Here is a 9,783-nt window from a genome sequence, read left to right as displayed (position 1 = left end):
TGGGTTTGCCAGCCTCCCCACTCCCTCCTCCCAGGGAGTGACTGCAGCCTTCTTCCCTGCCGCCGCGGTTCTGTTGCCAGCTACCTGGCTTTATACAGGCCCCCCTTGTTCCTGCTCAGCTGAGCCTGCTTCCAATTTGGTCCCTGCTCCCTGGCTTCTCCTCCGGGGCAGCCCCTGGAGCTAATCGGTTGGCCTGGCCATCTTAACCCCTTCCAGCCCTGTGTGGGGTGGACACCCCATCATAGAATCATAGAATCATAGAATATCAGGGTTGGAAGGGACCCCAGAAGGTCATCTAGTCCAACCCCCTGCTCGAAGCAGGACCAATTCCCAGTTAAATCATCCCAGCCAGGGCTTTGTCAAGCCTGACCTTAAAAACCTCTAAGGAAGGAGATTCTACCACCTCCCTAGGTAACGCATTCCAGTGTTTCACCACCCTCTTAGTGAAAAAGTTTTTCCTAATATCCAATCTAAACCTCCCCCATTGCAACTTGAGACCATTACTCCTCGTTCTGTCATCTGCTACCATTGAGAACAGTCTAGAGCCATCCTCTTTGGAACCCCCTTTCAGGTAGTTGAAAGCAGCTATCAAATCCCCCCTCATTCTTCTCTTCTGCAGACTAAACAATCCCAGCTCCCTCAGCCTCTCTTCATAAGTCATATGCTCTAGACCCCTAATCATTTTTGTTGCCCTTCGCTGGACTCTCTCCAATTTATCCACATCCTTCTTGTAGTGTGGGGCCCAAAACTGGACACAGTACTCCAGATGAGGCCTCACCAGTGTCGAATAGAGGGGAACGATCACATCCCTCGATCTGCTGGCTATGCCCCTACTTATACATCCCAAAATGCCATTGGCCTTCTTGGCAACAAGGGCACACTGTTGACTCATATCCAGCTTCTCGTCCACTGTAACCCCTAGGTCCTTTTCCGCAGAACTGCTGCCTAGCCATTCGGTCCCTAGTCTGTAGCTGTGCATTGGATTCTTCCATCCTAAGTGCAGGACCCTGCACTTATCCTTATTGAACCTCATCAGATTTCTTTTGGCCCAATCCTCCAATTTGTCTAGGTCCTTCTGTATCCTATCCCTCCCCTCCAGCGTATCTACCACTCCTCCCAGTTTAGTATCATCTGCAAATTTGCTGAGAGTGCAATCCACACCATCCTCCAGATCATTTATGAAGATATTGAACAAAACCGGCCCCAGGACCGACCCCTGGGGCACTCCACTTGACACCGGCTGCCAACTAGACATGGAGCCATTGATCACTACCCGTTGAGCCCGACAATCTAGCCAGCTTTCTACCCACCTTATAGTGCATTCATCCAGCCCATACTTCTTTAACTTGCTGACAAGAATACTGTGGGAGACCGTGTCAAAAGCTTTGCTAAAGTCAAGAAACAATACATCCACTGCTTTCCCTTCATCCACAGAACCAGTAATCTCATCATAAAAGGCGATTAGATTAGTCAGGCATGACCTTCCCTTGGTGAATCCATGCTGACTGTTCCTGATCACTTTCCTCTCATGTAAGTGCTTCAGGATTGATTCTTTGAGGACCTGCTCCATGATTTTTCCAGGGACTGAGGTGAGGCTGACCGGCCTGTAGTTCCCAGGATCCTCCTTCTTCCCTTTTTTAAAGATTGGCACTACATTAGCCTTTTTCCAGTCATCCGGGACTTCCCCCGTTCGCCACGAGTTTTCAAAGATAATGGCCAAGGGCTCTGCAATCACAGCCGCCAATTCCTTCAGCACTCTCGGATGTAACTCGTCCGGCCCCATGGACTTGTGCACGTCCAGCTTTTCTAAATAGTCCCTAACCACCTCTATCTCCACAGAGGGCTGGCCATCTCTTCCCCATTCTGTGATGCCCAGTGCAGCAGTCTGGGAGCTGACCTTGTTAGTGAAAACAGAGGCAAAAAAAGCATTGAGTACATTAGCTTTTTCCACATCCTCTGTCACTAGGTTGCCTCCCTCATTCAGTAAGGGGCCCACACTTTCCTTGGCTTTCTTCTTGTTGCCAACATACCTGAAGAAACCCTTCTTGTTACTCTTGACATCTCTTGCTAGCTGCAGCTCCAGGTGCGATTTGGCCCTCCTTATATCTTTCCTACATGCCCGAGCAATATTTTTATACTCTTCCCTGGTCATATGTCCAACCTTCCACTTCTTGTAAGCTTCTTTTTTATGTTTAAGATCCGCTAGGATTTCACCATTAAGCCAAGCTGGTCGCTTGCCATGTTTACTATTCTTTCGACTCATCGGGATGGTTTGTCCCTGTAACCTCAACAGGGATTCCTTGAAATACAGCCAGCTCTCCTGGACTCCCTTCCCCTTCATGATAGTCCCCCAGGGGATCCTACCCATCCGTTCCCTGAGGGAGTCGAAGTCTGCTTTCCTATAGTCCAGGGTCCGTATCCTGCTGCTTACCTTTCTTCCCTGCGTCAGGATCCTGAACTCAACCAACTCATGGTCACTGCCTCCCAGATTCCCATCCACTTTTGCTTCCCCCACTAATTCTACCCGGTTTGTGAGCAGCAGGTCAAGAAAAGCGCCCCCCCTAGTTGGCTCCCCTAGCACTTGCGCCAGAAAATTGTCCCCTACGCTTTCCAAAAACTTCCTGGATTGTCTATGCACCGCTGTATTGCTCTCCCAGCAGATATCAGGAAAATTAAAGTCACCCATGAGAATCAGGGCATCACAGGGCCTTGATCTGGGTCAGGGTCCCCTGGCACAATGGGGGCCCTGACCCGGAATAGGGTGGGGAGGCCAATGGCCCTCCCACTTTTTGAAAGTGGATGGGCTTGTCCTGTCCACTTTTCACCATGGGCCCTGCCCCCACTCCTCCTCTTCCCCCCCCCCACCCCATGGCCCAGCCGGCAGCAGGAGCCTGGCCGGGGAGCCCGGGCAGCTGTGGGGAGCCGCAGACCTTCCACCTGCCCAGGTTGGGGGGCTGAGAACAACCCCAGGCTCGTGTTCCTGCCCTGCAGGCCCCCTCGGGAAAATGGAGGGTCTGCAGCTGCTTGGGTGGCTCTTACCATGGCCAGGCTGCGGCTCCAAGGTAAGAACTGCGTGGGCAGCTGTGGGGAGCCGCAAACCCTCCGCCTACCCAAGGCATGGGGCCCGTAGGGCAGGGACAAGGGCCGGGGGCTGCTCTCGGACCCCTCCACCCTGGGCAGGTGGAGGGTCTGCTGCTCCTGGCCTGCTCCAGCTTCCAGCTTGGCAGGGCTTTGGGTGGAAGAGAAGGGGGCAGGAGCGGGCCATGGAGGGGGCAGGGCCCCTGGCCCCCCACTTTTGGGATGGCTGCACCTCCCCTGGCCCTGCTCATGGTTGGGGTCTGTGCAGCGCCCGGAACAATAATATGGATTTCCTTCTCAGGTTAAGTGGTGCATAAATCCACTGCGCTGGAGAGGAAGATCCACTCCTCCCTTGGGGGGATGATGAAAACCGGCTGCTTGACATCCCGTTCATTCGCCACTTTCCCGAGCCGGCCAGATGTTTGCCATTTCAGCTGCAGCAAGGAGGAAAGTGAATTCCCATAAAGGAGGGAGGGAGGGAAAAAAAACAACTAACCTGTTCTGAGTGGGAAAAAAGGAAAACAAAGCGAGAAAGAAACAAAACCCTGGGAACATTCCTGCTTTTGACGCTGCCCTAAATTTAACCCCCAGCCGTCCTTGCAATGGCAGGATATGCTTCCCCTTCAGCCTGTCATCAGCCCCTTTGCACCCAGGCCTCACATGAGAGTATCCGCTGCTCTTTTGATTTGAAGAGGATTGTCTCGAGCGCCCCACTGCCCATGTAAGAGATTGAAGTCCAGGACCTCCATGGGAGCATTCACTGAAATGCTCCCAGGTCCTCGCGCAGGGCGGGTTAGACAGGCAGAACTGCAGGGTCTCAATGCCTGGAGGAGACAGTGGTGTTGGGAGGAGGGGTTTAGATTTATTAGGAACCGGGGGAACCTTTTGGGAAAGGGGGAGCCTATGCAGAAAAGATGGGCTCCACCTCAACCAAAATGGAACCAGGTTGCTGGCACATACAATTAAAAAGTTTGCAGAAACAGTTTTACAACTAAGGGCTTGGAGAAAGCCGACGGTGCAGAGAAGCACGTGGTTCAGACAGCTACATCCCCTAGGGGAGGATCTATTAATGGAGATTCTCTATGTCCTAGTAAGGAGGAGAGGCTGGAAGACGATAAAATACGGGTAGGATCTGATGAGAAACAGTCAAATGAAAAAGAGGCCCATTTAATTACATCGTGTAATGGGAGACAGCTAAAAAGCAGGGTGGATGTGATTTAAATCACGAGTCAGGAAGACTCGATTTAATCATGGATTTCTACATAAAAGTGCATTCTTGTTGGTTATAAGCTTAATACACATTCTTCACAACTCAGATGTAGGGTTCATTTTTAGAAGGTGCATTTTTAAAGTGATTTATTTTGAAAACTTTTCAGATGAGTTTTACAGCTATATCAGAAAATGAACGATGGTTTGGTTATTTCATTTACCAAAGGTAATTGAAGCAGATAGTTATGAAGTCACTGGGAGGGCAACTATCTCCAATTCAACAGGTTAATCATTAATATTGGGAGGATTTTCTTGCCAGGCTGTATTAGGAGGAGAATCTCACCAGACAGACATTTAAACTGTCTTATTTAACTAAAACAACAACATTAAGTATTCTGGATTTTTTTTCTCAATAGAAAACATATAATATTTTAACAAAACAAGCATATGACCCTCACTTCTCACATTTATTTCCAGACTTCTTCTCCTTGTCCAGATCTATTCCGCCCCCAACAATCTTCTATTCATTGAACTTTTTGAAACTTTGCACTTTTAGAGAGAGGTAAGGGGTTGACCCTGTGTACACAAATTTGCAGAGGGACAATAGGGTTGAGGTCTGTTATTTCTCACCTCTATATATTATTTATTTATTTTAAACCATTTTTGCTGTTAACAAGCATGTTATCTTTGGAGACACAACCCCACAGTTTGAGAACTACAAAACTAAGCATCTCTGATGGTATCTTCTAGACGGAGCACTGAGTCCCATTGGGTAGATAGAAAGATTAACCTAAATAATCTATACAGAAGCCCCTGGAACCCCATAAGATTGGGTCCCTAATCCATGAATTTTTGGAACTTCTTTACAAAACTCTTAAACGTTACATGAATATATTGTCTCATACTATAGAATTAGAATTTATAATCCCTATTCCATGATGAGACACCTTTGAGCTATAATGTATCTTAATTACGGAACCACATTTCTGAAGGACAACAAAGCTATCAATTATCTCTGGAAAGAACATTTTGAAGATCCCCTTAACCGTAATTCTGTGGTTGTAGATGAAGTCCTTGAGCAAATCCCTCAACGACCATTTAGGAAAGAGCTCGGAGACCCTCCCAGTTTGTGTGAGGTACACAATGCCACCATGCAGATGAAGAACAACAAGGCAGCAGGTCTAGATGGGATCCCTGCTGAAATCTTCAAAAACGGTGAACCAGAGCTAATTCAGCAGCTTTACCTGCTTATCCTTAAAATCTGGATAAAGGAGGAGATACCCAGTGAAACGAAGGATGCCTTGATTGTCACCCTCTTCAAGAAAGGGGATAAAGTGGATTGTGGAAATTATCATGGTATCTCCCTCCTAGGCACTGCAGGCAAAGTTCTGGTGCAGATCCTTGCAACCCGCCTTCTGCCCCTGTCAGAAGAGATTTTACCAGAGTCACAGAGTAGTTTCCAACCATGTCGTGGAACTGCAGATATGATCTTCACAGCATGGCAGCTGCAAGAAATGTGTCGGGAGCAAAACCAACCACGGTACAAGGCTTTTATTGATCTGACTAAAGCCTTTGACTCAGTGAGTCACCATGTACTTTCAAAGATTGGATGTCCTGATAAATACGTCAATGTCCTAAAATTGCTTCATGATAACATGAAAGCGACTGTTCCAAGCAGCACTGGCTCCCAGAGCGAACCTTTCAAAGTACAAACAGGACTCAAACAGGGCTGTATCGTCACTCCAACCATGTTTTATTGCTGTCGTTCTTCACCTAATTGCTGGGAAGTTTTCAGCTGGCGTTGAAATCACTTGCAGAATGGGTGGAAAGCTGTTCAGATTTAGCCGGCTGAAAGCCAAGAGTAAGACTTCTGCACCATCTCTTGTGGCACTCCAGTATGCTGATGACAACGCAGTCTTTGCCCACTCTGAGACAGATCTTCAAACTATCTTGAATGTGTTTGCTGATGCTTACGCGTGTCTTGGTCTCACTCTTCATATCAAGAAGACTAAAGTGCTCTATCAGCCCTCTCCAAAGGAGGTATTGCATGCCCCATCTGTCAGAATCAATGGCGTGGCACTGGAGAATGCCGATCGTTTCCTCTACCTTGGAAGACACCTTTCATCCAAGGCAGATGTTGATGCAGAAATTCAGCATCACCGGAGCTGTGCCAGTGTAGTTTTTTCTTGTTTATGGCACAGGGTCTTTGAAGATCACAACATTCGAACAGACACCAAGCTTCTTGTTTAGCAAGCCGTCATTCTCCCAACACTGCTGTATGGGTCCAAAATTTGGACAATCTGTAGACACCACTTGAAAGTCCTTGAGAGGCACCATCAACGCTGCCTTTTTAAGATTCGGAAGATCAAATGGGAAGGCAGGGGCACCAATATTAGTGTTCTGGGAAAGGCAAAGACCACCAGTATCGAGGCAATGATCCTCCATTTGCAATTCCACTGGACTGGTCATGTTGTCCGGCTGCCAGACCATCCCCTTCCAAAACTGGTCCTGTTCTCTCAGCTGAAAGAAGGGTACCGTAACGTGGGTGGACAATGGAAGCTTTATAAGGGCTTGCTGAAGGACAACCTAAAAAAAATGTAATATCAACATTGACACTTGGGAGACACTTGCCTAAGATCGCTTAAAATGGAGTGAAGTCCTATGTGAACTTGCTCGCCGACAAGCCGAAGAGGACAAGAGGCGCAGCAGGAAGGAGAGACTGGTCTCCAGTCATGGTCAACAGCCTCCTGCTGAGTCTGAAAACATCTCCCCTCATTGTAATAGAACTTGTGGTTCAAGGATTGGCCTTATTAGCCACCTGAGGAACCATAACTCCCATGGAAGTTGATCATACCCGGTAATGAGTGATCGCCCATCATCATCATCAAAATTAAAACTATCTTTAGATGGGTTTTTTTCCTCAAAAAACATTTTATCAAAAAAATCTGATTTAAGTAAAAAAAATCCGATTAAAAAAAAATCATTGATTTGTATCCACCTTGCTTAAAAGTGACAAGTGCTTATATACAAATGCTAGAAGTCTAAATAATAAGATGGGCAAACTAGAGTGCCCCGCATTAAATGAAGATATTGGTATAATAGGTATCACAGAAACTTGATGGAATGAGGATAATTAATTGGACTCAGTAATACCAGGGTACAAAATATATCGGAAGGACAGAACAGGTCGTGCGGGTGGGGGAGTGGCATTATATGTGAAAGAAAGCGGAGAATCAAATGAAGTGAAAATCTTAAATGAACCAAACTGTACCAAAGAATCTCTATGGATAGTAATTCCATGCTCTAATAATAAGAATAGCAGTAGGGATATATTACCGACCACCTGACCGGGACGGTGATAGTGACTGTGAAATGCTCAGGGAGATTAGAGAGGCTATAAAAATAAAAAACTCATTATTAATGGTGGATTTCAATTATCCCCATACTGACCAGGCACATGTCACCCCAGGACAGCATGCTGAGATAAAATTTCTAGACACCATTAATGGCGGCTTCTTGGAGTCCTGGAACTCACCAGAGGAAGGGAAATTCTTGATTTAGTCCTAAGTGGAGCACAGGATCCTGTCCAAGAGGTGAATATAGCTGGTAATAGTAACCATAACATAATAAAATTTAACATCCCTGTGGTGGGGAAAACACCACAGCAGCCCAGCAGAGTAGCATTTAATTTCAGAAAGGGAAACTGCACAAAAACGAGGATGTTACTTAAACAGAAATGAAAGGGTACAGCGCCAAAAGTGAAATCCCTGCAAGCTGCGTGGAAACTTTTTAAAGACACCGTAATAGAGGCGAACACCCCAAATGTATTTATACCCCAAATTAAAAAAAACATAGTAAGAGGACCGAAAAAGAGCCAACGTGGCTAAACAACAAAGTAAAAGAAGCAGCGAGAGGCAAAATGGTGTCCTTTAAAAAATAGAAGCTAAATCCTAGTGAGGAAAACACAAAGCAGCATAAACTCTGGCAAGTGAAGTGTAAACATATAATTAGGAAGGCCAGAAAAGAATGTGAAGAACAGCTAGCCAAGGACTCAAAAAGTAACAGCAAAACAATCTTAAGTACATCAGAAGCAGGAAGGCTGCTAAACAACCAGTGGGATGATCGAGATGGCAAAGAAGCACTCAGGGAAGACAAGATTGCAGAGAATCCTGTGCATCAGTCTTCACGGCTGAGGATGTGAGGGAGATTCCCACACCTGAGCCATTCTTTTCAGGTGACAAATCTGAGGAGCTGTCCCAGATTGAGGAGGTTTGGGAACAAATTGGTAAACGAAACAGTAATAGGTCACCAGGACCATGTGGGATTCGCCCAAGAGTTCTGAAGGAAGTCAAATGTGAAATTGCAGGACTACTAACTGCCGTCTGTAACCGATCATTTAAATCAGCTTCTGTACCAGACGACTGGAGGATAGCTAATGTGACTGCAATTTTTAAAAACGGCTCCAGAGGTGATCCCGGCACTTGTAGTCTGGCAAGCCTGACTTCAGTCCTGGGCAGACTGGTTGAAACTATAGTAAAGAAAAGAATTATTAGACACATAGATGAACACAATTTGTTAGGGAAGAGTCAACATGGCTTTTTATAAAGGGAAATCGTGCCTCACCAATCTACTAGAATTCTCTGAGGGAGTCAACAAGCATGTGGACAAGGGGGATCCAGTGGATATAGTGTACTTAGATTTTCAGAAAGCCATTGACAAGGTTGCTTACAAAAGGCTGTTAAGCAAAGTATGCTGTGATGTTATGAGTATTGTCATAAATATAAAGGGAAGGGTAAACACCTTTAAAATCCCTCCTGGCCAGAGGAAAAACCCTTTCACCTGTAAAGGGTTAAGAAGCTAAAGGTAACCTCGCTGGCACCTGACCAAAAATGAAGAATGAGGAGACAAGATACTTTCAAAACTAGAGGGGGGGAGAAACAAAGGCTCTCTCTGTCTGTGTGATGCTTTTGCCGGGGACAGAACAGGAATGGAGTCTTAGAACTTAGTAAGTAGCACTGTATGTAAGGGAGCAGTATGACTGCTCAGAGCTCCGGTACGAAACTGTGGAAAAACCTGAGTGTCTCTGGATTAAGTTTAGAAGTGTGTGCAACAAGAGTGATGTAGTGGTGGGAGTCTGCTATAGACCACCAGACCAGGGGGATGAGGTGGATGAGGCTTTCTTCTGGCAACTCACGGAAGCTACTAGATCGCATGCCCTGATCTCATGGGTGACTTTAATTTTCCTGATATCTGCTGGGAGAGCAATACAGCGGTGCATAGACAATCCAGGAAGCTTTTGGAAAGCGTAGGGGACAATTTTCTGGCGCAAGTGCTAGGGGAGCCAACTAGGGGGGGTGCTTTTCTTGACCTGCTGCTCACAAACCGGGTAGAATTAGTGGGGGAAGCAAAAGTGGATGGGAATCTGGGAGGCAGTGACCATGAGTTGGTTGAGTTCAGGATCCTGACGCAGGGAAGAAAGGTAAGCAGCAGGATACG

This window comes from Natator depressus, chromosome 23 (assembly GCF_965152275.1).
Source record: "Natator depressus isolate rNatDep1 chromosome 23, rNatDep2.hap1, whole genome shotgun sequence".
Lineage (NCBI taxonomy): Eukaryota > Metazoa > Chordata > Testudines > Cheloniidae > Natator > Natator depressus.
Note: the sequence above shows the minus strand (reverse complement) of the source record.